Below are 27,879 nucleotides of genomic sequence, written 5' to 3'. Positions count from 1 at the left end.
GAGGTAAAGACCATCTATTCCAATTTTCTGTAAAGTTCTTATCATGAATAAATGTTGGACCTTATCGAAGGCTTTTTCTGCATCTATAGAAATGATCATGTGATTCTTATTTTTGGCTTTATTGATATGGTGGATTACATTTATTGATTTACGTATGTTGAACCATCCTTGCATTCCTGGGATGAATCCCACTTGGTCATGGTGTATAATCTTCTTGATGATTTGCTGCATCCTATTTGCCAATATTTTGTTGAGGATTTTTGCATCTGTGTTCATTAGGGAGATCAGTCTATAGTTCTCTTTTTTAGTTGGGTCTTTCTCAGGTTTTGGTAGTAGAGTAATATTTGCTTCCAGGAATGACTTAGGAAGGATTGCTTTCCTTTCAATTTCATTGAATAGTTTGAGGAGTGTTGGCATTAGGTCTTCTTTGTATTTCTTGTAGAATTCTGCAGTGAATCCATCTGGGCCTGGGCTCTTCTTGGTGGGTAAGGACTTAATTACATTTTCAATTTCATTAACAGAGATTGGGTTATTCAACAGTTTTACATCCTCTTGATCTAGCTTTGGTACTTCATATGTTTCTAAGAATCTGTCTATTTCTTCTGTGTTATCAAACTTTTGAGAGTAGAGGTTCTCGAAATAGGTGTTGATGAACTTCTGTATTTCTATTGGGTCTGTAGTGATTTCACCTTTTTCATTTCTTATTGCATGAATTTGAGCTTTTTCTTTCCTTTCTTAAATAAGGTTGGCTAGGGGCTTATCGATTTTATTTATTCTTTCAAAGAACCAACTCTTTGATTCATTGATTCTTTGGATTGTTTTCTTAGTCTCTATTGCATTGATTTCCGCTCTGATTTTTATAATTTCCTCTCTTCTTTTGGCTTTGGGCTTGACTTGTTCTTCTTTTTTCTAGCTGTTTGAGATGTAGCATCAAGTTATTTATTTGTATTCATTCTGTTTTCCTGATGTGGGAACTCAGTGCAATAAATTTTCCTCTGAGGACGGCTTTCATTGCATCCCACAAATTCCCGTAAGTTGTATCTGCATTTTCATTTTCTTTTAGGTATTGTTTAATTTCTTCTTTAATTTCTTCTGTGACCCACTGATTACTCAAGAGTGTGTTATTCAGTTTCCATGTGTTTGCAGGATTTTTGCAGTATCTTTTATCATTAATTTCTAATTTCAGAGCGCTATGATCCAATAACATGCAAGGGATGATTTCAACTCTTTTGCATTTGTTTAAATATGTTCTGTGAGCTAATATATGGTCTATTTTAGAGAATGATCCATGGACTGCTGAGAAGAATGTGTATTCTGATGTTGTTGGATGGAACATTCTGTATATGTCTATCAAACCCATTTGTTCGCAGGTGTGATTCAGTTCTGTTATTTCTTTGCTCATTTTCTGTCTGGTTGATCTGTCCCTTGGTGCCAATGGCATATTAAGGTCTCCTGTAACAATTGTGTTACTGATAATTTGAGTTTTCATTTCAGTTAATAGTTGTTTTATATAACTGCGTGCTCTGGAGTTTGGTGTGTATATATTTAAGATAGTTGTCTCTTCCTCTTGGAGTTTTCCCCTTACCGAGTATGTAGTGACCTTCTTTGTCCTTTATGGTCATTGTTGGTTTAAAGTTCACATTGTCTGCAAACAGAATGGCTAATCCTGCCTTTTTTTGGATTCCTGCTGCATGAAGTATTGTTTTCCATCCTTTGACTTTCAGTCTTTGAGTATCCTTCTGGGTTAGATGGGTTTCCTGTAAACAGCATATGGTTGGATTTTGTTTGTTGATCCATTCTGCTAGTCTGTTTCTTTTGATTGGTGCATTGAGACCATTTACATTAATGGTTATTACTGTTAAATGCTGGTTTATTGTTGGTATGTTATCTCTCTGCTGTTGCATCTTTATCTTTCTGTTCTGATTAATTATTTGCTTTGCTTAGTGGTTTTTTCCTTTGTGTATCTAAACTGTCTTTCAATAGTTTTTGGAGGGTTGGTTTGGTGTTCATGAAGTTCTTCAGCTGTTCTTTGTCATGGAAGTATCGTATTTCACCATCAATTTTGAATGATAGTTTTTCAGGATATATCAGTCTTGGTTGGAAATCATTTTGCTTTAGGATCTGGAATACTTCACTCCATGCTCTTCTTGACTTTATCGTTTGTGCTGAGAAGTCTGCTGTGATTCTGATAGGTTTTCCTTTATAAGTGATTTGTCTTTTCTCTCTGACAGCTTTTAATAATCTATTTTTGTGTTGGATTTCTGGGATGGTGATTATTATATGTCTGGGTGTAGTTTTATTTTGGTTATGACTATTTGGAGTTCTATATGCTTCACTCATTCTGATGTCGGTTTCTGATCTCATGCTTGGGAAATTTTCAGCTATTACTTCTCTAAATATCCTCTTGACATCCTTTATGTTGTCTCCTTCTGTTTCATCAATCCCTATCATTCTTATGTTGTTTTTCTTTGCATCATCTTGCAGTTGTTGAATTGTTATTTCCTGATTCCTTGTTATTTTTAAAAGATCTTTCCTTTCCTGTTCATTAGCTGCAATCCTGTCTTCAAGGTCTGAAATTCTATCTTCACTTTGATTGAGGTGGTTTTTACAGCTTTCAGTGGAGTTTTTGATTTCCTATATATCTCTGTGCATCTGCTTTATGTATTGTTTGTTTCTTATATTGCTCATCTAGGGATTCTATCTTTTTGTTTAGTTCCTCCAATTTTTTAATCTGTGTTTTCTTTAGATATATTCAGAATCTCTTTCATTTCTTTTATCATTTCTTCTTTTACCTGGGAGATTATTTCGAGTTTGAATTTCTTTAAAGCTTCCTGGAGTTGCTTGTTAATTTCAGTAGCTATTGTGTCCGATATTTGAGGTGAATGGCATATATTTTCTTCTATATACATTGCTCCCAGGGTTTCTTGAGATGGGCTAGAGGTTTGAGGCTGTAATTTGGTCTTTCGTTTTGTCATTTTCCTATATTTCTGTGTTTCAAGTGTTATTTGAAAGCTTCCTCAGGATCTGTTGGAAATCTCCTTCTATGTTTGCAGCTACTGAGACTCTGGCACCATGCTACCCCAAGCCACTGGGCCTGCAGAACCAATGGCCCTCCTCTGTCTGCTCAGAACTCCGCAGTTCCAGAGAAGCTGGTCCTTAGGGACACTGTGCGCCCACCTGCCCCTTGGAAGCTCCACAGTTCTCCAATCACAGCCAGGATGTGGAGGCAGATGTAGAAGCCTCAAACCCACCTCTCTACTTCACTGCACTTGGAAGCCTGGAGGGACCCAAACAGTCTGGGCTCTGCGCAGAGTGAGTGGAGCACTCACCACAGGCTGCAGGGCCCTCGGAACCAGCGATGCTCCACCGCCTGCCAAGACATCCACAGTCCTCCAGACACACAGGGAGGCCGATGCAGGCGCCCCAGATCCGCCCAGCCCCTCCTCTGCACACCGATGGCTAGGTCCGGGAGGCCCAAACAGGATGCGCTCTGGGGATAGTGTGCGCCCGCCCACCCGTTGGAAGCTCAGCAGTTCTCCAAGTGCAGCCGGGATGGGGAGGTGGATGTAGAGGCCTCAAACCCACTTCTCCACTTCACTGCACCCGGAAGCCTGGAGGGACCCAAACAGTCTGGGCTCTGGGCAGAGTGCACTGATCACTCACCACAGGCCAAGGTGCCTCAGGAACCTGCGATCCTTCCCTGCTTGCTGAGATATCCACAGTCCTCCATTCACACGAGGAGGCCGATGCAGGCATCCCAGATCTGCCCAGACCCTCCTGTGCACACCAATGGCTAGGCGAGGCAGTCCGAAACAGGCTCGGTTCAGGGGATAGTGTGGGTTCGCCCACCCGTTGGAAGCTCTGCAGTTTTCCAAGTCTAGGGTTCTGTTTATAAAGTCATTGCCTGTGCTTATACTTCTAGGGTTTTACCTACCTTGTCTTCCATAGGTTGTGTTTCCATTTTAACATTTAGTTTTCTCTCAGACTCTCCTCTTTTTAACTTCCCCTCTTCTTATACTCGTTTTACTATTTTGGTGTCCTTTGAGGTCAGTTTAGGAGTATAAAAGAAAGGGTATGATAACCAAGAACTTTTACCTTTTTGTACTAAATGATCAGATGCTGGTTCTTTCAGCCATTCAGTACATGTCACTAAATTCTTGGAAATTCGCTCCAAATCCAGGAACTCCAATGCTACTATACCCTGAAGGCTCCTTATAGTATCTCACAATTCCCATGTATGTGGTTCTCTTTCTGGCTTTCTGCTTCACAGAACCTTGCTATATTGTGAAATTTGTGTCTCTTTCCCTTCTTTCTACTAGATTTACCTCTCTCTTTCTCTCAAAACAATTACATTCCAGTTTTATGGTTAAATTGTGCCTCACTAAAATGATACATTGAAGTCCTAATGCTGAGTAACTGAGCATGTGCTCTTACTTAGAAATAAATCGCTTACTGAGGTAATCATTATTTTCCTGCAAAAATGATTTAAATGCAGAGAAAAGTATAAAAGGCAATGTCACATGAAGATGAAGCCAGTGATTTAGTGATGTGTCTACAAGCAAAAAAAAAAAAAAAAAAAAAAAAAAAAAAAAAGAAAATTCCAAAAAAATGCCTGCCAAGGGAAGAAAAAGAAGCAAGGAGAGAGACTTAGAACATATTGTCTCACAGCTCACAGAAGCAACTAGATAGTAGACTTCAGTTTTCCATAACTATGATTCTATAAGTTTCCATCATTTAAATCACCTAGTTTGAGAAACTTTGTTATGACATTGCTAACGGATTAATGTACCCAGCCGTGTATTAGAATGTCTATTAGCTGTTAAGAGAGTATAATCGTTTGTATCTCTTTATTCTATGACTACAGAGTAGTGATAATAGTCTTTGTTTTTTGTCACAGGAGAGAATTACATACTCACCTTAGGAACTATGTTTCTCAAACTCCAATGTTAAGCGCTCCACCTTCCACAAATCTCTTTTATCACTGTCATATTTATTATAGGGATGGTATACCTAGAGGCAAGATTGCTCAGGACCTTGTAGGCTTATAAAAACAATTCTGGATTTTATTCTATTTGAGTAGGAAGCTATTGAAGACTTTGAACAGGGAAGTGGCAGTTCAGATTTGCACTTTTAAAAGGTATTACATCTGATAAGTGGTATAGAGGTAAAAATAAAAGCATGTGGAACAACTAAGAGACAGTTATTTCATCTGGCGTGGACTGAAGTGATACTAGTAGAGATGATAAATAGGTTAGAATTAGGGTATCTTTTGAAGAATGAGCTAATAAGTTTTGCTGAGAAATTGTTCATACAAAGAGAAGAAGGGGAAAAGGAATCAAAATATGCCCATTGTTGTCTTTTTAAGGGATTTTTCATGGTTATGTTTACCATGAGGCTTTGTCATAAATGCTGAGTTCAGAAATTAATGTCTGCAGAGATGTGATGACAGCTTTCCACAACTATTTTGTATTTATACTATTTATTCAGAAGACCTCCAAAAGGGATGGGTCAGAAAATCTATCCTTGATCCATCTAAATAAAATTTAGGAGTGCATACCAAAAACGTGCAGTAAAGAATTTGTGATTTCACAAAGAAATATCTCTGGAGTAATCAATGTCATATCTAACTGAAGTGTCTTTGTCTAGGATAGATAATGGTTATGCCCAACAGTCTTGGGGGAAGGGCTCCCCATTCTAAAAATTCCATTCCATGTGACTTAAGGTGGAAGCTTGAGGTGTGATATCATTTGGCCTAAAGAGTGAAGAAACAAATGCCCAATCAATGAATCATCCTTACATAATGCAGCTCAAATAAAAATGCCAAATGTTTGTGCTCTACTGAGCTCCCTGGTTGGCAGTATCCCCAGTGCATGTTGGAATAGTCTGATGCTCAGAAGATAATATGTTCTCACTCAAGTGGGAGGGGATAACAGAAACTGTGTTCAGTCCCTTTCTGTGACTATGCTTTCTGTGCTTTCTCTCTTGGCTGACGTCAGTCTGTCTCCTTTCCCTGTAATAAACTGTAACCATGTATGTAACAACTTTTAGCAAATTCTGTGAGGCCTTCTGGGAAACTGTCAGACATGAAGGTTTGGGGGAGCTCCCTAAATTGTATTTGGTGTCAGAAATGAAGTCATTGATCTGTGCCTATAAATTTTGCAGTTTTTCTAGCTCTAGGTCAGTGCATACATCTGCAAGTTGTTCCCACAAACTAAAAGCAATTTTGCTTTATTTTGCTTGAAACCCTCTTGAATTATGTTTAGTACGTCAATATTTTATATGTTTCTCTGATTCTCTTATTTTTTAAATTTCAAATACACAGATGGGAAGTAGAAAGGAGTTGATTATGAGTAACAATCATTTTGATTGGGGAGATATTGGAAATAGTTTGATTTTGGAATTCTACTTTTTTGAACTTTGAATATATATTCAATCTAGAAGGTGGAACTTGTCATTACTGTGCTACAGTTCACATATACCTGCTTGGACTTGGGTAAGGGGAGGAATGATAATTGATTTTTCTAATTTAAGTCAGAGTCCAGATTTCACTCTAATATATTTGGTTAGTGTGGACAGAGGTTTTACTTTAATATTTAACCAAGAACTTTTCTCTTAACGATTTTGTCTGCACTAATAAAATATTAGAGATGAGTTCTAGTCTTTGCAAGGGAATTCTAATTTTATTTTTAATTTAAATATGTTCTTTGATAGTATGTCTATCATCTCTGTGTTACTGAGATTTTGATATAAAGGGTATAGGTAGACTGATAAGAAAATAGATGGGAAATAGCTAGCACAGGAGGAACAGATGCCATATATGGCATCGCAGTGATCAAAGATGTTCCAGCTGTTTGCCAAGAGGCAGCATATTTTTTCTTTTTCTTTAACTCTGTCAGATCGTGAAGTGTGAAAGAAAAGGAATGATGAGAAAAACTGAAATTCCTTGTTTCCCAAGAAGCGTGTAAATTAAAACCATAAACAAACATATAAGCTTATACAATTTAGATGGCCATTGCTGGAAAGGGGAGGATTTGTGCTCCCTGTCCTTATATATTTATAACCTAAAAAAATCTGAAAAGTTGCAGTACGTATGTGTAGTCATGATTGTAGTAGCTTTTGCTAAACACCCATACGTTGCTACAAAATATCTAAGTGCACACACATATTTAAAAATTTCCTTCCTTTCTCCTTACAGATTTGTAAGAGATATTTTTGTAGCCAGCAGAGATATAACTCTACTTTGTGTTGAGGAGGGTAAGTGGAACAAAGTGCTTATTCTATTTCAGCATATTACCTCTTTATACTTGATTTTGACATTTTAGATAGAATTAGATGTGAAAGTACAGTTTCCCACTGGTTGTTATTATATAGAGTATTAATTTTGTTGGCTGCATAACAAATCATTTCAAAATTTACTGGATTAAAATAATAGCTATTTTCATTATTTTTAGTAGCATTTGTGGATGAGGAATTCAGAACAGATAACAGTGGGACTGGCTTGTCTCTGCTTTATCAAATTTGAAATTCCAGTGGAAGGACTCAGGGACTGAAATATTTTGTGTGGTTTCTGAGACAAGGGCTTGCTACATAGTTCAAACTGGCCTTGAACTCATGATGTTGCTCAGGCTAGCCTCAAACTTGCAGTTTTTCTGTTTTCAGCCTTCCAGTGCTGGGATTACAGGCATGTACCACCATGCCCCACATAGACTGAGATATTTTGAAGGCTCATCCTCCTGTTGTTTTACTTGAAATTATGGCTGAAACAATAAAAAATGTTTGTGTCCAATAGGAAGCAGTTTACTACTGAGCAAAGTGTAGTTTTCTAAAGTCTTTCAGTGGGCTTCTGTATATTTCTGTATTTCTGTATATGCCCTATTTTCAAGTTTTATATCAACACTAGTGTATTACTAGTAATTAAACTTCATGTTTTTATCCAGTTGTCATTAGTTCTCCCATTAATGTTTTCTCTTTTTAGAGTGACACACTGGGGTTAGTCTCATCATGCTCCTTTTGGTTTCTTGGATTTTGTTTTTATCCTTTCTTTTTATTTTTTGTAATACTGAGCAGAGAAGCACTGGTTAAGTATTTTTCCTGAGTTTTTTTCATGGTTAGACAGAGATTATGAATTGGGTTGTCTTAGGTTTTAAAGAAATTGATCCACTGTTTCCAGAGATTACAAAAATAAAAATATATTTCTTTTCACTCCTCCTTTAAAAATATCTCTAGGTTTCTTGATTGTCTATAGAACAAATTCAGATTATTCTGTATGGAACATAAAGCTTTTCTAAACCAGATTGTGGTCTTCCTCTTCAGTTAAAATTCCTACCCTACAGTCAAGGGCCAGCCAGAACAAAGCCTTAATTTTCTTGGCAATGACCAGACTCATGCAGGAATTTATTTCTGGCTAATTCCATTGGGATTTTTTTTTTAGTCCCCAAAACGTACTTTAATACTGCTCCCCTTGTGCCACTAACACCCATTCCTTTTTCAACTTCCAAGCCTCTTGACCTATATAGGCTTCTAAATATCTTTAATGAAGTATACAATGTGTGATCATTCATTCATTCAGCAGGTATCCAGCTGTTTTTGAGAGGCATTATTGTATGGCTGAGAATATGTTAAAAAGTCATTGCCCACTTTGAGGTTTTCCTTTTAGAAAGCAGAACACAATTGCATAATAACAATCAGATACTGAGGAAAAAAGCTGAGATTACATGAGCAGTATAGGAGTGAAGGACAGTATACTTTACAGTGGTCTGGGTCATTTCCTGAAAAATACTATAAATGTTGGCTTAGTGCCAGGCCTTCCGTCCCTTTGACAGTCCGGGGTCTGATTCAGCTTTGTATCATCACGTGTTTCAGTCTCATTTGTTAACTAACAGTTGTGGAATAAACAAATACTATCAAGTATCAACTGAAAACTAAAACTTTGTCGCCTCCATCACTCATCCTGAATCTACCCACTGGACAGGTATGCCTCCAACCTGATCAACACACCCCTAAGAATGGCATTTGAGACACAAGATAACTAGGAAATACACAACAGTTAGTATAGATGTCCTACTTAAATTACAGTTTTGAGTTTAAACTACATTTTTAAATTACAGTTAAATTACAGTTAGTATAGACATCCTATTTAAATTACAGTTTTAATTTTCCAAAAGGAGATCTTTGTAGTTGACAGGTGAAATCCGCTAAACCACTTGTGGAAAATTCACACTTTATAAATTCTGCTTGGAAAAATGAGGCTTCACGGGGACCAATCCTCTAAGGTGATCCATGCAGTCTTTAGAAGAAAGTGACAGCATAACCAGTTCCCTAAGCAAGTGGGAGACCGTTGACGCCCCCGGGCCTCTCTCAAGCGCCCCATCTGGTTCCACAGGAACCAACTCAGAGGCTACGCCCCGCCCATTTCCGGGTTGTCGCAGCCGCCGCCGTCGCGTGCGTAATGACGTGTCAGTCTCCCGCAGACCCCGGAAGTGCAACTCGAATTTGGCCGGGGCGCGGATCCCGAGAGGGAAAGTCCTGACAACCGCACTAGGGAGTTCCACTAGCGAGCTGGAAGGCCACGCCTCCTCCCGCCTCTCCCCACAGCCCTGTAGCTGGGGGCAGAGCTCAGGTAGGAGCTGCGTCTGCGAGGATCTGAGGTCCAGGCCAGGCCCGGGTTCGATCTGAGTAGGGGGCTGGCCTGGGTCGGTCGGAGGCGGGGAGAGCTGGCCCTGAGGTCCGAGGCTGTCAGAAACTATTCCTTTCCTAGGGACAACGCTGAGCTGCGTCTCAGACGCTGCTGATGGGCAGTTTCCACTATCCTTTTCCACTCTGAAAGCAGAGGGACACACGTGTGTTCCCTGGACACTTGCTTCGTATTTGAGTTTCAGAGTTTCTGGGAGCTTCTAGACACAGCGTAATGGGCCCTCAGGCAGGGGTTGCAGGTTTGGTTGAAGTGCACCCGCGCGCGCGCGCTTTCCTACCAAAGTGTTATCAACTGCAGATGGACCTGCAGCTATAAAATGCTTTCGGAACTTTTAACATGAATGACTGTTGGTGCTACGTTTCATTGAGATACAGTGTGACTGCTTAGTTGAATACTTCTAACTTTAAAATAAAGTTAAGTGTATTTTTGAAGTAGGCATTTCTGTCATCCAGGTATTTAACACACTCATCTAGTTTTCCAGGGTGTATATCTGTTGCGGAGAGCGACTGACTTGTCTTTTGATGTAATTAAGGATGAGCTGGAAAGAAAGAAAGAAGACAAGCGCTGTTGTTGCATTTGTTAATTTCCCTCAAGTCCTTAAAAAGTGATAGAGGAAAATTCTGTGGTTTTCATTTGCAAATGCCTTGTATTGCTTATCAAAATAAGTGGAATGCAGTGTTTGTCTTATAGCATAAGGCTTGTTATTGCTTTAAATAGTGTCACAAAAAAAGAACAATGTCAGAGGTATATTGTTATTCTTTATCTTTCTTAGGGACAGATATATTGTACTCATTTAGCATAGTTAGAAGCTGAATCAGAGTACTTTTTCATGTGGTTAAGATCTCAGTGCTAGTACCAGGTTTCTTTTTATCTTTTAAATTAGGTGTTCCTTCCCCTCACCAGTAAAGCCCACACTGAAGGACTAAAGTTACTCTGGATGTCTTTGAGGCTGTGGCTGTTTGAACAGCTGGAAATGGTGGAATGGTACTCAGGGAAATATAATCTATGGAGTGTGAGCATTCATCTACAAAGAGTTACTGGCCACTTTTAGCGTGCCACGTAATGTCCCTGGTGCTGCTGGGATGACAGTAAATAAAATAGAAAGCTCTTTTGCTCCTGGAACATACATTTTAGTGGGTGGAGAGTAGCAGTTAATTATTGTATAGTTGATGGTGAGAAGTAAAAGCAATTAAATGGAAGAGAGAGGAGTGATGGAGGATTTAACGTTGAGTGTTCAAGCTCAGCTGGTTAAGGGACATTTGAGTAGAGATCTTAATGAAGTGAGGACATGAGCTCCGCAGGTGTGTGGGGACAGGTCATTTAGGCTGGCACAAAAAAGCTCAAGGCAGAAGCATGTTTGGCATAAGCTAGAACAGCAAGGATATAAGCATCAGATTTTTAAAAATCTTGTGAATGTGTGTGAGGGGGCATATTGACAGTGTATTTTTCTAAGCTTTCTCCAACAAACCATTATGAGGGAATTCAATATAGGCATATGGAGATGTGTCCAACTTTTTGTTGAGCTCTAACAAAATTAGACACTATTCCCTAAGCTGGATATAATTTATCCTTTGTTTTTGTCAGCTTGGTTTTGCATAGTGTTTGCTAGGCAGAAAATACTTGCCCTATGTCAACTTTACTTTTCATTCAGCTTTTTTCTTTATTAGAATAAAGCATACATACTGTGAAAGTTACTGTAATTTTAATAATTTTAAGTGTGTATGCACATCGTTAGTATAAATCTCCAGAAATTTTTCATTTTCCCCAACTGAAGCTCAGAATCTATTAAAACTAACAGCTTATTCTTGACTACCCACGTTGCCTCTGCAACTCTTGGTCTTCTTTTTGTGTGTATGACTTTTTTTTAAACTTTCATTCTGGGGGTTGAACTCAGGGTCTTTGCATCAAGCTACATTCCCAGCCCTTTTTAAATTTTGAAACAAGGTCTCACTGAGGTACTGAGTTACGCAGGCTGGGCTCTAGGTTATAATCCTCTTGCCTCAACCTCTTTGAATGCTAGATTAGATATATGCCTCACCATGCCGGGCTGTGCTTGTGCATTGAATTACTGTACACTCCTCATGTAACTGCAGCCATTTGAGTATATCATTCGTCTGTGTTGTTTTATTTTACTTTTCTTGTTTATGAGACATAGTATCTTATGTCCACAAGTTAAAGGAGGAAAGGTTTATTTTCATCTCAGTTTGTGGAAGTTTCAGTCTATGTTTAGCTGGCTCTAAGGCAGGGAAGTCTGTCAAAGGGGAATTGCAGAGGAGAAACAGTTCATGCTGTAGTAGGCAGAAAGCAGCAAGTAGCAAGGCTGCCTTCCCATTTATCCCATGAAGGCTACAAGACACACCAATGGTAGGCCTTCTCCTTATGCACAGCCAGAACTATGCTCAACCAATCAGTGCATTAATTTCATTATCATACCTTCAATGTATAGACACACACCCTTAATCCACATTCAAACACCCTAGATCCAGCCACCCTCTGAAAAGCCCCACCTATGAATACATGAGCCTTTGAGGGGACATCTAGACACAAGCGATAATATATGGACATTGGTTTCAGACTACATTTTAGCAGTTGTAAATAATGCTCCTAATGCAAACATCTAGTCCCTGCTTTCAGGTCTTTTGGTTATCAAACCAGAAGAAATTGCTACATTATAGTATAAATTGTTTTAGTTGGGTCTGACATGTTACCCAGAAGTACATGTTTTAAAGGTGTAGTTCCTAGGGAGACACACTACTGGGACATGATAAAACCCTTAGGATGTGGAGCCTAGTGAAGGGTTTAGGTCATTGTGGGTGTGCCTTCAAGAATAGTGGAGCCCAGCCTCTTCCTCCTCTTTCTTTTGCTCTTGGGTCATGGGGTATATTTTCTGTATCAGCTACTTTTGCTGTGATATTCTGCCTTACTACAGCCCCAAAACTTATGGGGCCAACTAACCATGGGCTGAAACCTTCTCAAATGTGAGTCTAAATAAAATTTTTCTCATTCTAAGTTAATCATTTCAGTATATGTTAAGTAACTGGAAAGCTGGCACACAGAACTATGTTTGGTTTTTTTTGAGAAACTGTCTACTCTTTTCCACAATGTCCATCCTATTTTACATTCCCACTAGCAGTACACAGGGATTCTTGTTTTTCCATATCCTCACCAAACATATTGTCTGATTTTTTTTATAATCTCCATTTTTAGAGATGTAAAGGAATGTCTTTAGTTTTGATCTGCAGTCTCCTAAGAAATCGGGATGTTAAGCATATTTTCACGTGCCTTTGGGCCATTGATACAACATTAAAGAGCAGGTTACCTTCAACCATATATTTTGTTGCTTCTTTAACCCTAATTTACTATAATTGTAAACTCATGATTTGTCTGTAGACCAGGTACTTACCTATAATAACTCCAAACTTTAGCGTCTTTTCTAACAATGAGCAGATTTTTTCGTGTCAGATAATGATATACAACAGTTCAGAAAAGTCAAAGATCATCCTGATAGCTTTGTTTTTGAGTTTTTTTCCTCTTTGGAAGGAAAGAAGTGTATTGATTGGCTAACTGTGCCTGTGAAGTTGACTTCTTTAGTTTGGTAGTTGAGAAGAGCCACAAACAGGTAAGTCAGAAATGATGAAGGAACAGAGAAAAAATGTGACAGATAGCAGTATAATAATTGGATGTGGCTAGATGGACAGTGGCAAAAGAGATTGGTAACAGCAATAAACAACTGACAGCAGAAGAGAGGTGACCTAACAAACTGACAGAAAGTAATAAAGTCTGTAGATTAGAATGGGAGGGACAAGGGTAGAGTGCAGATTACTGGCTGCATCTCACCTTATGGGTCTGAAATGAGGTATGTTCAGGAAGATCTGCTGGATAGGAAGTAGTGTGTGTCAGTTCTTGTAGTTCAGCAGTGTTTGGAAGGTGTGCACTGTGTCCGGTTATATGGACATAAACTAACTTCTTCAAACCATGTGTCATATCATTTCTGCTCATGGAACAAGGGGACCTAATTGAATAATTATAATCTAACAATGTTCAACATCATTAAATTTTTTTATATTAATATGTTTAAAAAGGAAAAGTATTTTAAAATCTAGAATGTCAAATTGTCTATTAATTTAAGATAGCACGTATTTTTCATTTGTATTTAAACTACGAAATGTTTTCACACTTGTTTATGAGATTCTTTTGGGGTACTGCATTTAGCTAACTCAGTTACAAAGCTTACTTACGTGGATTGCCTTAATTTAAGTGATGAATGCAAAATGACACCACAGTTTTACATATCATCCTTTAATAAACTAAAATTGGTGAATTTGCTGCAGAAGAGGTGCCAGGCTTATTCAAGGTTTCACAGCTAAGTGACAGACAAGTTTTGGACAGCAGTGTTGTGCTGCTTTCTCTGATATTGTTTGTGTTTCCTTTTTTGGGAAACTGCATTCTGCTGTATGTGTAATTGAAGTGCTTTTTTGCTTCAGAGAAAATATCTCCATGAGGACAGATCATTGAAGCAAACCATTTATTGTGTTTTCCTATTTCTTTATAGCAGATTTTATATTTAAGCATCGTTTAGATTGATAATAGACTTGGGCTTGATTTGCTCAGAGGTTAGAGAGATGATAATAAGACTCAGATTGTGAATTTGTACCTTGGTAAAGCCCTTTAATTGTGCTTTACAGGAATAGTTACAACCAGTACCCAACGTATTACCACTAACTGCTTTGGGATGTAGGTAACATTCCTGTCCCCTGCTAATCACGCTGCTGTTATATGTAGTCAGGCTTAAGAAAGCCACAGGAAAGATAAAGTATATGGCTCAAGAGACATTCTGTCTATTTAAAAAGCACTGCAGAGTAAATATCCAAACCCTTTTTCCCTATAAAGCCTCACTTAGTTTTATGCACTTTGTAGGGAAGATACAATAATCAGGAACTCTGACCAAAATTATAACCCAATTGAAGGTGATTTGAAAATGTTAAAAGATTGACTCACTGATAGGGATGTTATGTTCTCTTGATTTGAGGTGTCCCATTATTTTTGATGTCATTGTTTTTGTCTATACTATGGAGTTGATTCTGGTATTATGTAGTTTGGAAATTCATATTGATCCATTTGGTTTTATGCTTACCCTCTGTCATGGTTTATGTAAGTGGCCCCCAAGCCTTAGGCAATTATGCATTTGTGATTGGTTCATTGTCTGGCACTCAGATTGGTGGTGTGAGTGCTACACCTGCCTAGGGGTGGAGCCAGGATATGATGTAACATCAGGAAGAAGGTGTGTGTGTCTCTCTCTCTCTTGCCTTTTGTTGCCAGCCATGTAAGGTGGCCTGTCATGCCACACTGCCTTGGAGTCAACTGAGTTTGGACTGAAACCTCCAAGAGTTGTAAGAAATAAACCTTCCCTTCCTTAACTTTGGGCATCAGGTATTTTGTTTCAACAACAAGTAAAAAGTAACTAAGACACGCTCTGATGCTCTTTGGAGTATTTATCTCAGAATAGTTGTACTTTAGAGTTGGGAGGAGGTGCATTAGAAGGATCAGATTAGGTAGATTAAAAACATTTAGATAGAAAAGAAATCTCCCAGCAGGTGCTTCACAGAGATAGGACACTGATCTCTAAAGACATGGGGACAGTATGGATAAAAGGATAAGGCAAGGCCTAAGATCAGGTGAACTAAAATATGGGAGAAGAAAAATACACCAAGAATTAGATGGGATCTTTTTGTCAGAAGGTGTTAAAATATAGATATGTAGTTGTCAGACAATCTGGACACCATACTTGAGAATCTTAGGTGCTGGTCGGAGTATCTGCTGTGAAGTTGAGACTTTAGCAAAATGTTCTGTACTATGCCATAAATATCTATGGGGTACTGTGGGAGAGGTGTAAAGCCTAGGGGTTACTGGGAGGCTTTCTGTGTGTGTGTGTGTGTGCCGGGAATTGAACTCATGACCTCGCATTTGCCGAGCAGGCACTTATATTGCTGAGCTAAACCCCCAGCCTACTGGGAGGCTTTCTAGACTTTTCATGCCTAAGTTGGGAACCTAAGGATGAGTCATTTAAAATAAAGCAGAAAGACTGTAGACAGAAGAAGTAGCACTCAGCAGACTGACATGTATAGAAACAAAAGGCAGTTGCAATAACTACAGGAGAAAATTTGATCACAGTGGACTTGGAGAAGTTAGGAGCCATGTCATGGTGTAGGGCAGTGCACTAGTTTAGAGAGAGCAGGCTGGTGTAAACTGTGAGGAATTTGGGTTTGCCTCAGTAGGCAATAGAAACTATTAAATGGTTTCTCTTGTCTCCCATTCTGTAAAAATTTCAGCTTTGCCTAACAAAAAAGGCTGACCTTTGTCCTTGTCTCCTTTGCCTGGAGGATTTGAACCATACTACTTAATATGATTTAGAGTAGGGCAGCGGCCGTATCTGTATAGTCTTAGGGTGAGGCTGCCCATGCCAGAAATACTACTTGTATGACTAGAATCGGGGTTTGGGGTCCTGTGGTATTAGTGAGCCTGGAGATTGAGCTCAAGTATATGGGCACCCAGTCAGTCAGTCATATCTAGCTAATGGAGTCCTAATAAAAACTCTAAATAGCTCATGTCTTGCGAGCTTTCCTAGCTGGAAGTTATCCGTGTATGTGCTCTGGATTGAGGAGCTTTAATTGTGCCCCCACCTCCAGCACACACTTTGATGTGTTGAAGCCTCAACTCCCAATTGGATTTTATTTAGGATAACATTAAATGAAGTCATAAGGATGGGCCCCTGATTCTACAAGATGAATATCTTTCTTAGAAGAGAGCAGAGAGCTCTCTGTCCAGTGGGCATGCACTTTCCTTCAAGCCAGGAAGAGACCCCTTAGTACAAACCCATTTTCTGGGATTTCAGCCTCCGGAATTGTGAGAAAAATAAATTACTGTTGTTTAAGCCACCATATCTTTGGTATTTTGTTAAAATCGTCTGAGCATACAAACACAGTAATCAGTGGCTAATTAAATTTTATAATCATTGTTGTTAATCAGTGATTAGATAATTTGTGCTTCAAGAAAGCAGTGTAGAGTTTGATTGACTCAGTTTCCCAATTTGTCATTTTAAATTTGAGTCATATGAAATTATGAAAGAAAGAATAGCTCCTGAAGGCCTCAGTGAGGACTTTCAGATGGAAAAATAGGGCTGTTTTCCACCTGAAAGTCCTCACTGAGGCCTTCAGGAGCAACTTTTTCTTTTTTTCCTATATTATGCTCGAAGGATATACAAGGAAATTTCTGTCTATATTTTGACAGTAGTTCAGTTGAGGATAATTACCTGATAACAAGATTTATCACAGGTTTAACAAGCTGTGTCATTTAGAATATTTTAAAATGTGGTTTTCTCTTTCCCTACTACACTGAGATATTCCTGGAGCTTTAGAGTTAAGAGAGATTTCATATACATTACAAAGGGACATTTGATATAAATTAAATTAATAGACATATATTAATCCACAATTGTGTGTTTATACTTCTTTTTAGGCATGCTGAATATGTTTTGGTAGACATCTTTTTAGTAAAAATAAGGATGAAATCTGCAACAGTATAAGACATTCCAATACATGGGTTACAATTTAATTTGGTTAAATTTTAGTTTATGGATTTGGTTATTCAGTAGCATTTTAGAAACTTACCAGTAAGATGTCAAGAAAATTTGCTGAAGAGGAAGATGAAAAACATTAAAATAAACTTGAATTTGTAAGGAGAATAATTATAGTTAGGATCATTGGAGTTCATGTTTGTTGAGCATCCTTAATAAAGAATTTCAATTGCAAAATGTTGTGAAACCTAAAACTTTTTGATGACTGACATGACACTTAGAAAGTTTCAGATTTTGGACTGGATCAGAGATATCCAACCTGCATAGTTTGCAAAGTTTATGCAGATATTCCAAAATTTGGAAAATCCCCAGATATGAAAAACTTTTTGAGTAAGGAATATTCAGCCTGTAGTGATTAATCAGAAACCATGGTATCTAAATGTTGAAATGGCACAGGAAGATATATCATGCGTTTTAAATGAAGATATATAGATTTCAGGCATACTGATACTTATGTGAACAGTAGATAAGGGCAGAGGAAAATATTACCACATTTAAAAGCTTTATTATTTTTTAGGCTAGGCGGTTTGTAGAGTTGTTGATTACTTGTTCCAATGTATGAGAATTATATTCAGTTGTTATAGAAATGGAATTAATCATGTAAGTTTGGTATTGGAAAATACTTTGGACAATATTTTACTTTCTGTAGAATCGTTATTAGTCTGTTGGATCTTAGAGTCTTATTTTTATTATTGATGTATCTGCGAAGCTGTGTAGGAGAATGCTACACAGTTATTTTTCATAATATTGCATAATATAGAGTTTGAAAATTGAAGATCTCCAGGCTAAATGAGCCTGTACAACTTTAAATTTTCACCTTATTTCCAGCTAACTGAAGTACAAAGCAATGTTCTTGTTTTCTCTTAAAACAAACCATGAATTTCCAGTCACATGAGGCCTTCATTCTGTGTGCCTGCAGTGCAACAGGTGCACCTCCCTGAGATGAGCGTGTTTCCTAGTTTGCCAATCTCCAGTGCCCATGCCTGTGAGCTCATGACTATAGAACAGCGTTGGGGAACCTGTGGCAGGCGTGTGGCAGCAGGCTGTTTGTATCTCTGGAAGTTCTAAAAGGTTCCTCATCACTGCTGTAGAGCCTCACTGCTTACATTGATTAACTTTTTGGTGCCTGTACACATTCAAATTTTCAATTCCTGCGTCATACAAACTTTTATCTTGAGCACTGTTTGCCTTTGCCTTCTGTGGCTTTACAATACTTTTTAAAAATTTCTTTATGGATACCTTTAGTGTTTAGAGTATGGCATTTAGGGCAGAAGCCCCCACATAGTATCTTACCCTACAAATTAGATCCTTTTCTTCTCTGTCCTTGGGGCTCCTTCCTTTAGTTATTGTCAAGATGGCAACCTGTTTTATAGGTTGGGGTCTGGCCTGAACCTTAAAGAGGATGTGTTTAAGTTTGATTCCAGGGTCCAATAAAATTGATATTATTAGAATACATTTGGACTTCTTCCCTCCAGCATCAAAGCCCTTGGTCTAACTCTGTTCTTACAGTCTTTTCTTACTTTTTCCTAGGCAGCCAATATAAAAGTCAATTTATGCTGATGTATTTTACAGATAGTTGTGGTAGAGTATCATGGTTTCCAGTTGGTAGGTTCTGCTAGCCTGGAGCTTAGCTGTCTCTAACATGACATCGGCCCACCTTGATACCTTGATAAGAAAATGATTATCTCTCCAAGAGTAACTTCTGTGTTCTCCTTCTCATTCCAGAGATAAACCTCCCACTCCCTTTTGCCTCTGTGCTTCTGAGCCCCAGATTCCACAACCACCCAAGCCTCCACCCCTAGCCCTCAGTAAATCTTTCTGTCTCCTGTTTTGCACAGGCAGATACTCCTTCAAATTAGCTGTTGATAAGTCATTTTGCCCATCTCCCAAACTCCTCCCCCAGCCAAAACTGATAAACGTAGTTCCACTTTGTTCTCACTGAGAGCCACTGCACTCCTATAAAGCTCTCCCGTCCCCTCATTAAAGGTCTCTTCCTACTTTGTCTCCTTATCTCTCTGGTGCTGCTTTAGATTGAGTGCCAAAAATACTGAATCACTAATGATTCACTAATTTGAAAAAATGTAATTGTGATGGTAAAAGTTTATTAGGAATATTACAGGAGCTGCTAAGAAACTAGGTATTTCTGTTTTATCATTGCAAACTATTTAAAACAACCTTATTTATTTTGAATATTTTTCTCAACAAGAAATGTGTATAATTATTTTTTAAAAACAAGCATATGTGTGTATGTTTTTAAATGTCTTAATTTAAATATGGAGATTTTTTGTTTCATTTTCATTTTCTTCACTTGAAATGAAGAAAGGTTTTTATCCAGGTAACACTTATTACTGAAAATATTATAATGTGTAAACTACTTTTTCATTATTTTTCAAAATTCAAAGATTACTGAAGAAAGCATTCTTGTTTTGACAAATGTGAAGGAAACTTCTTCTTTACATGGAAAATAAATTACTTCTGAATTGGAAAATCACTAAGCAATCTGTTGTCAATTCAGAGATGATGAGAACTAATGAATCTGGGAGCTTAAGTCATATTTACTAGTTCACTAGGGATTTAAATAGATGTTGTCTATTGCTGTGAAATAAGTTATTCTAAAAATTTGCAGTTGAAGTAAAAAGAATATATTATCCCACATAGTTTCTTAGGGTAAAAACAAGTTGCTGCTGAGCCAGGTAATTTTAGTTTAGACTCTCTGTTGAAGTTGCAGTTAAGGTATCAGCTAGGATTGTTACCATGTGTAATTTACATCCGTAGTATCCACTTCCACACTCACTCAAGTGGCTGCAGATAGGAAACATTAGTTCCTTACCTCATGGACCTTTCTACAGAAGTGCTTACAACATGACTTTGTAGAGCAAATGACCCAAGACAGACTAAGATCAATCATTCATTCATAAACCCCTGAAGTATTGTCCCATCCTTCTTCTGTTTGTAGTGGAATGGTGTGGGAGTGAACTGTGTGAGTGCATGATAATGAGGAGGTGAGCCTCTTTAGGTAACGTCTTGGAAGCCACCACACACTGCTTCCCAGCCCCACTGATTCATGTCCTTCCCACGTCCAGGACATACATACTCTCCACTCCTTATGCCTTCATACATCTTGTCCTGTTAGTGTACCATCTCAGGTCCAAGTCTAGTCTTCCAAGCAGGTCAAGGAATAAGTGAGACTTCTTGGATGTAGTTCCATAAGTACAGCTCTTTGATTGTAGATATTTTCAGCTTGCCTTTGTGTACTTTCATTGCCCAGCATACCATGGCCCACAAGTGTAGGATAAGTGCTTATTTTACTCATGGGACTTAATTTGTAAAGGTGGCATCCAGGAAAGGTCAGGAAGAGTATTGCAGGAAGAGTTTATCGTTTCTCACATTTCCCTGGTATGGGTGGCATGGCTTGCCACACAGGGCCACGGCAAGAACACCAGCTTTGGACCAGAATCAGAAGCGAGAGTGAGGAAGTGCTGTAGCTTTTATTAGAGATCTCTAGTTTGGCTGCTATAACAGAGTTCATTGATGTTTATTGAAAATATCTTCTGTTGGAAATATCTTTATCTAGAGCAGTTATTTCCTGATGTAAATTTTACACTTTCTTAAAACTGCAGGTGACAATGATGCTAAACTTTCTGCTGCTACAGTAACAAGAGTTACCCTTGCTCTCCTTTTGAATAATGTTTACTAAAGATAGAGACCTTGACAATTGGGATACTCAGATTCATTTAGACAGTTAAATTACATTTAACTCTTTTTGTTAGTAGAAGCAAGCCTTCTTTTGCGGGATTAGTCTTTCCTGGCTTTTAGGGCCCTCCCCTGAGTTAGTTGTCTCATGAAGAAGTACAAGGACTTCTCGTCAAACACCAATCATCTTTCAACGCTTGCACCATAGACCTATAATCATATTTGAATCTACACAGGCTCCAGATAATGAGGTAAAACTTAGAAACCAAAAAATGTAGAAACTAGAAGGTGTGATACACCACCAAAAGACTTGGATGCTTTTTGTCGTCTTTTATCTACAGAACTCAGCAAAGTATGTGTGGGAGTGAGTGGACTTAAGTATGTGAAATCAGTTTGAAAGACTATAAAGTGTGATCAGACAGTAATGCTAATGGTCATTGTCATGTCAGGAAAAATTGTATGATAATACTGTTATGGGTTTTCCTAGTAGTCAGTTAAGAGATGAGAATCAATGGGAATCTAAATGAAGACAACGATCTAGAAGATAAATTTTGCATAATACATAGCTGTTAGAGTTTGTTTATTTAATGTTTTGTCTCATTAAACCAAGATGTTTAATGGTTAGTACCTCTTGTCTTTTTACAACATAAGAAGGAGGAAACATATGCTGGGTACTGTTCTGAGCCCTTTGCATGTATAAATAATTTGATACCCATTGCTGTTTTTGAAGTAGGTACTAATATTAAATGCATTTTCCAGATATAAAAGGACAGTTACAGTGTTGAGAGTCCTCAGCACTCCTCTCTGATTGGATCATTTGCTGGGAAGAGAGAATTATTAAGAGCTTCTATATTCAGTTATGGTTGATTAGAGTAAAATGATTCAGACCAAAAATCAGACATGTTTCGTAGAGTAGGTGGAACCAGGCACTAGTTTTTAGTTGTCTCTTGGTGGAGTTAGGTAGAAATTGTTTTATTTTCCTAGCAAGTATGTGTGACACATTGTTAATAACCAGGGATACTCTCCAAGCCCTGATGTCCAGATTGTTGTTTGGGATCTCTTGGGCACGTAATGCCCACATAACTGGCCTTCTCAGTCTTCAGCTTTCAGAAGCCAATTGGTACAGCCTGTCTTAGGACATCAAATGAACAAAAAGTAAGTATTCACTCAAAATCACATTGTTAGTATAATTTAAAGGACTTAGCTCAAGTCTTCGGTAATGTATATACTTTTTTTTGGGTATCCACGAGTATTCCATGAGTTTGTAAGTTATCTGCCAGGAGCCAGTTAAGGAGGCCGATTTGAACACTCCAAGTCTGCTTGGTTAACTTTTTTCTGCACAACTATGAGGAAGCAATTTTCCTGGATAATAAATTGAATCGGTGTCAGGATTAAAATGAAGCACAGGCATTCTGACTCCAGAGTCAGTTGTTTTAAACATACAGTATTCTGTACCATTTTTTATTCTTACCTGTGTCAAATGCAGAACCTGAAAGTGAAGTGAATAATCCTTTCTCAAAGTACTTTAATAAGTTATACTGTATTTATCTTAGATTTATCTATCTGTGACATGCTGTTCTTCATGGAATGGGTACTACTATAGTATGCACAGATTTTATGGTAAGAAAAATAAACTATGTTAATTCATCATTTTAAGACATAAAAGTCTTTTATCTTTTATAACTGTCAAAGTATAATTGAAGTGCAATAAACTGTACATATTGAAAATGTATAATTTAATCTATTTTGGCAAACATTCATGAAACTATCATCACAATAAAAATAATGAATATTTCCATCACTAACAAAAGCTTTCTTACCTGAATCAGCCCTATTTACTGAAAAAAATTCTTTTTGTTGAACAACCTTGTCTTGATCAGAAATTAATTAATTTTTTGTGTTGGTCTATTTTTAGACTCCATTCTTTCTTCCACTTTCTCCTTCCTCTTCCTGTTTCTTCTCTTCTTCTTTCTCATTCTTCTTCCTCTTCCTCTTTCTACTCTTCATTCTTCCTTACATTCCTCTTTGATACCAAACTGAAAACTATTCTGATTACTGTGGTTTTATGATGTCTTGAAATTAGATAGATAGGGCACATCTTCCACTTTGTTAGGTTATGAAATTATCTTTGCTTATCAGTCTTACACATTTCTATATAGGCATTGTAGTTAACCTGCCATTTTCTGGAGTACGGTGCTATGTTTAAATTGGGATTGTGTTTGTTAATCAATTTAGGAATAAATTCTATCTAAAAAACATTGAATCTGGGGCTGGGGATTTAGATCAGCGGCATAAGTACCTTCCTTCCAAGTGTGCGGTCGTGAGTTCGATCCCTGGTACCGATAAAAACAAAAAAGACAAAAAAAAAAATTGAATCTTCTGATTTGTGAACATACTATTTCTTTGCATTTATTTAAGTCTTCTGTAATTTTTTTCAATGAAGTAGGTTTGGTAGAACAAATTTATTTTTTATTATAAATTTATTTTTAGCTATTTAGGTATTTTGTATATTAAATTTTTTTATTTTATTTAGGTATTTTATTTTATTTAGGTATTTTTTATTTTATTTTTTTATTTTATTTAGGTATTTTATTTCTATTAGAACACTAATTTTTTTCTGATACACACACAAATATGCAGTTGATTTCTGTGTATTTACCTTTTATCCTGGCACCTTGCTAAATTCATTTGTTAACAATAGTATTGTTTTGTATTCCTTGAGATTTTTTTTTATATAAACAGAAAATATATTTAAGGACAGTTTCATTTATTTCTAACCTGTATGTACACTGTCTTTAGCATTCTGTACTGAGTAGGTAAGTTGTCAATGTATCTAAACTTCACTTTTTAATAAATTTGTGAATAAAACCAGTCAAATACTACATTTTATGTAGCATATCCATATTTAACTCTTTCAGTTCCCTTAATAATGAAAAGAAACATATTAATAAATTTAAAAATAAAGGTACTGAAATATCCCTATATTTATTTACTTTATCCAACTTTTAATTTCTTAATTGATTTAGTAGTGAAAGTGGGCATTGTTGACTTACCTAAACTCAAAGAGAAAAAAATTCATTTTCTCATCATTTTTGATTTGCACTTATCTGTGCGTTTACAATCAGTATTATTTAGCTTGATAGTTTGTGTTCTCACACTCAGTTCTCTAGATTAGAGAACTTTGATTTGAATATACTACCCTCTTTTGACATCAAGTAAGATTTAGTAAGTACCTACTGAAGGGTAGTATTTATGATTAGCTATAAATCATTGAAATTCGGTGGACAGTTGAGATGTGGATTGGGCATTTGGCCTCTAGTATTTGGTTTGGACACACTGATAACCTCTATACCTTGCATATATGCATTGCTTAAGAAATCATAGATTGCTATGAAAAATAAGGGGGTTTTACATTCTAACTTGTGGTTATTGGCTGCAGTTCTGTACTCCTGGGACCTTTTCACACTGCTTTTGAATTTGAGGCATAGGTTTAATGTGTTATGGAAACTTATCTAATTTGTTCCTCATGGTTTAGTCTGTGACCTTTCTACTCACTTCTCTTTACCTGGCCTTGATGAATCAGTATACTTAATGGAAAACCAAAATTGACATGTTTTCATTGTGCTCCAATATTTCTGTATTGTTTATTGCAGTTTGGAATCTTGTGGTTCTTCCAGTCCTATTTGTGAGCTGATTTCTAGTGGCTGTAACATAATTTAAAGTCTATGCTAATAAAACAGTTGAAAGGTGTTTTATGTATTGACCTGAAAGGGAAAATTACAGTGACTTCTGAAGGAAGGAATGTCTTTTTTTTTCTGTTTTGTTGCCTTCTTAATTCAATGTTCCTCTTTTGATGAGTTTTGTACTTTTCCTTGGGCCTTGTAACTAATGTTAAAGATCATGTGTTCATGTCTGAATTTTCCTTTTACATTCTCCAGGCAACTCTACTTATGTATCCCTAAAGTTTACTATTCCTAAAAGTAGATTTAAATTTAGAAAAAATAGAAAATTCTGCCTATGCCTAAACCCAGGCTACTTTTAGCTGTTTTTAAAAAGCCCAATATTATTTCATTAAGCACTGACCCAAGTAATAATTGAAGTGATACTGTGTTTACCTGTGACTGTTGTTTTTAGTGTGTTTCTTTCTTAAGAAACCCTGTGACTTTATTGTTACTAGTATGTATCACATCTTTTAAAATAAGACTTTGATTATAATATTATCTAAACTTGCAATTTTTTTTTTTTTGCCTTTTTCCTTTTTTTTAATCGGTACCAGGGATCGAACTCACGACTGCCTGCTTACAAGGCAGGCGCTTATGCCGCTGAGCTAAATCCCCAGCCCCCATATTATCTAAACTTTACCACATATTGTAATAGTTTCGAGTGTTACTATTTTGAATAATTAATGTAAAGTGACTGAGTGATCTCACTTGAAATAATATCATTTTTAGTATCAGTGGTTTAACGAAACCATAGTATACTCTGCGGGTATAGTTCAAACAATGAAATGAGGACTCAGTTTTTCATGAGTTATTCTTCTCCATTTTAGGGAAATGTTACCTACTTTATAGGCTTCAGTTATTTTGTAAACAAGCCTAAGTTAAGACAAAATTTCTGTGAACATAATATTTAAGAATTGTCAAGAACAGTAAGACATAGTCTGTTCTCAGAGGCACTGTGGTCTGTAGATAGCTACTGTGGTACACAGAATTGATTTAGGGGAAACATTATTTGAGAAAAATATTTCAGGTAGAGTGATTAGTAAATAAGAAGTATTTGAGAATAGGAATGTTTCACATCTTAAAGCTTAAACTTCATTTTTAATTAAAACTGAATTTTATTTTGAAAGACAAAAGCTTAGCAAAATGGGTGAGGTTAATCTAAAAATCAGAAAAAGTTTGTTCTTCAAACAGTATTGGACTTTAAAATATGTTATTAATGGAGCTCAACTACCTTTGTTTTCTCTAAATATATTAGCCTGACTAGGATTGTAGCAGAAGCCACTTTATCCTGCAGTATTTACTCTCAGCCTCCAAGTACGATACACATCTCATCTACAGAATTTGTGAGCTATTTGTTAGGAGTGTTTTAATTTGACAATTAGAACATTGATTAAGACCCCGAACTAAATATTACATTACAGAAGTCCTGAAATAGCAAATTTCCAAGTAATTTGGAATATGAATGAACTTACAGTATTTTAGAATCATATCTTCAATGTGGTATGATGTACTATATTTTAACCGGTAACTACTAAATTTTTCTTTTGACAAAAGTGAATGAAGTCTGTTCTTTTTGTATGTGTTTTTACTGATCTGGTTTTTAAAAATTTGTTTTTGAAATGAAGTATTCCCTGTTCAATTGGCTCTCTTGTCTAATGCATTTCTAGGCTCTCCATTTAATTTATTTTAACATTTACTCTATATTTCAGTTCTTGTTTTTTCTTCTGAATGGTTATTATTTAGATCTGTTTAAAGTCTTATTGGTTTACTGATTAAATCATACTAGGATTCCTGAATTTAAGAAGTCAGCTCCAAAATATTGGTGGTGTAAAGAATCATTTTAAAAGGGAAGAGGTGCTGCAAATTTTGGAATTTTTTCCAAGATTTGACACAAGTGTGGTGTCTACTGCATGTATTTAGCCACATTTATGCTAGAGTCTAGCATTGGCTTTATGTCTTTCCAGTTCTGTATGTGGAATTTTGAATTAAACTTAATTTTAATAATACGTTCATGTATTTATTAATCTGCAAAAGAACATCACAAGGGACCTGAAACTTACTTTAGGATTCCTATAAAATAAATATGTGTGTATAAAGTTAGTTAAAGTCAACGATTACTAATACATCTGGGTAGTTTTAGTAGAAACAAATCAAAGCCTAAATCCACAGCAGTGTCACGGATTTTTTAAAAAGCCCTGACAATTTATAATCAAATTTCAGATAGTGATGTGGGGATTCAGTAGTGCTTGAGGTCTTTTAGTAAAATTAGTAGGTAGTATTTCAAATGAACAAGATATAGATTTATTTAATGTTAAGTACATGACTTTGAATTTATACTTAGAGTAAGATTGGTGCTAATTCTTTTTTATTAGTCCAGGAAGCTTTATAATTTTCTTACTGCAAATTAGTTTGTCCATTAAGGACAGGTGACTCAACATCTGTTTTTCATTGAAAAGATGTTTAATTCTCATGCAGAAAAAGCAGTTTTCAGCACTTGTCATTTAAACAATAGAAATGGATTTAGCAAAATGTTACATTCACACAAAGTAGCAGAAGAAATGTTTTATGTTTGTTTTATTCTCATTCTAACATCAAGTCCTCCCTCCAGGGGCTGCTGCTACAGCATTTGCCTTTTTCACCTTACTTTGGAAAAAACAACAAAACAACAGGACAATTTTTACCCCTCAGAATTAAAGCTCACTTTTGCATCATGTGAAAAGACACAGATCCTCTGTAGTAAATATGTCTTTTATGATTGGATGAGTCCACCTTTTAGCAGTCAAGGGGACAGATTATTCTGTATTGAATTCTTAGCCTTCAACTTTCATTTACACGGTTTTTGTAACTGTCTCCTTCCCCAGGTTTTTCAAATTGCAATCACTTGTATGTCTTCACAGGTAGATTTTACTTTTGTGCTTATTAATGGAAGTACACCAAGTAAAGAAAGAAAGAAAAAAAAATAAAGGACTCTTGTTATTTCTAGAAGTGCAGGATTAAGTTCATAGGATGTTACTGCTTTTTTTCCATTCAGAGTTTTAAAATCCTGAGCTTGATTTAATAGCTGATATAAAAATTTCTGAGGTAATACACTTTTATTCAATTATTAGATGCTTTACACAACAGGCAAGGAATCAGTT

At 36.7% G+C, this 27,879-nt stretch overlaps 1 protein-coding gene across 8 annotated transcripts in view; it reads left to right on the top strand.

Annotated features, from left to right (window-relative positions):
* The first annotated feature begins 9,446 nt into the window (after positions 1–9,446).
* The window catches only part of Arb2a (ARB2 cotranscriptional regulator A), a 420,978-nt gene continuing 402,545 nt past the window's right edge, over positions 9,447–27,879 (top strand). For 4 of the 8 annotated variants that reach the window (XM_063245345.1, XM_063245343.1, XM_063245340.1 and 1 more), the window contains exon 1: positions 9,447–9,619. The gene's annotated coding sequence lies outside the window, so the exon portion shown is untranslated. The remainder of the gene's footprint in view (positions 9,620–27,879) is intronic. The other 4 variants (XM_063245337.1, XM_063245344.1, XM_063245342.1 and 1 more) reach the window with 3 other exon arrangements.

Source organism: Cavia porcellus, unplaced genomic scaffold (assembly GCF_034190915.1).
Source record: "Cavia porcellus strain 051 isolate PalLab524CR breed Dunkin Hartley unplaced genomic scaffold, mCavPor4.1 scaffold_2, whole genome shotgun sequence".
Taxonomy (NCBI): domain Eukaryota; kingdom Metazoa; phylum Chordata; class Mammalia; order Rodentia; family Caviidae; genus Cavia; species Cavia porcellus.
Note: the sequence above shows the minus strand (reverse complement) of the source record. Positions and strands in the feature narration are given on the sequence as shown.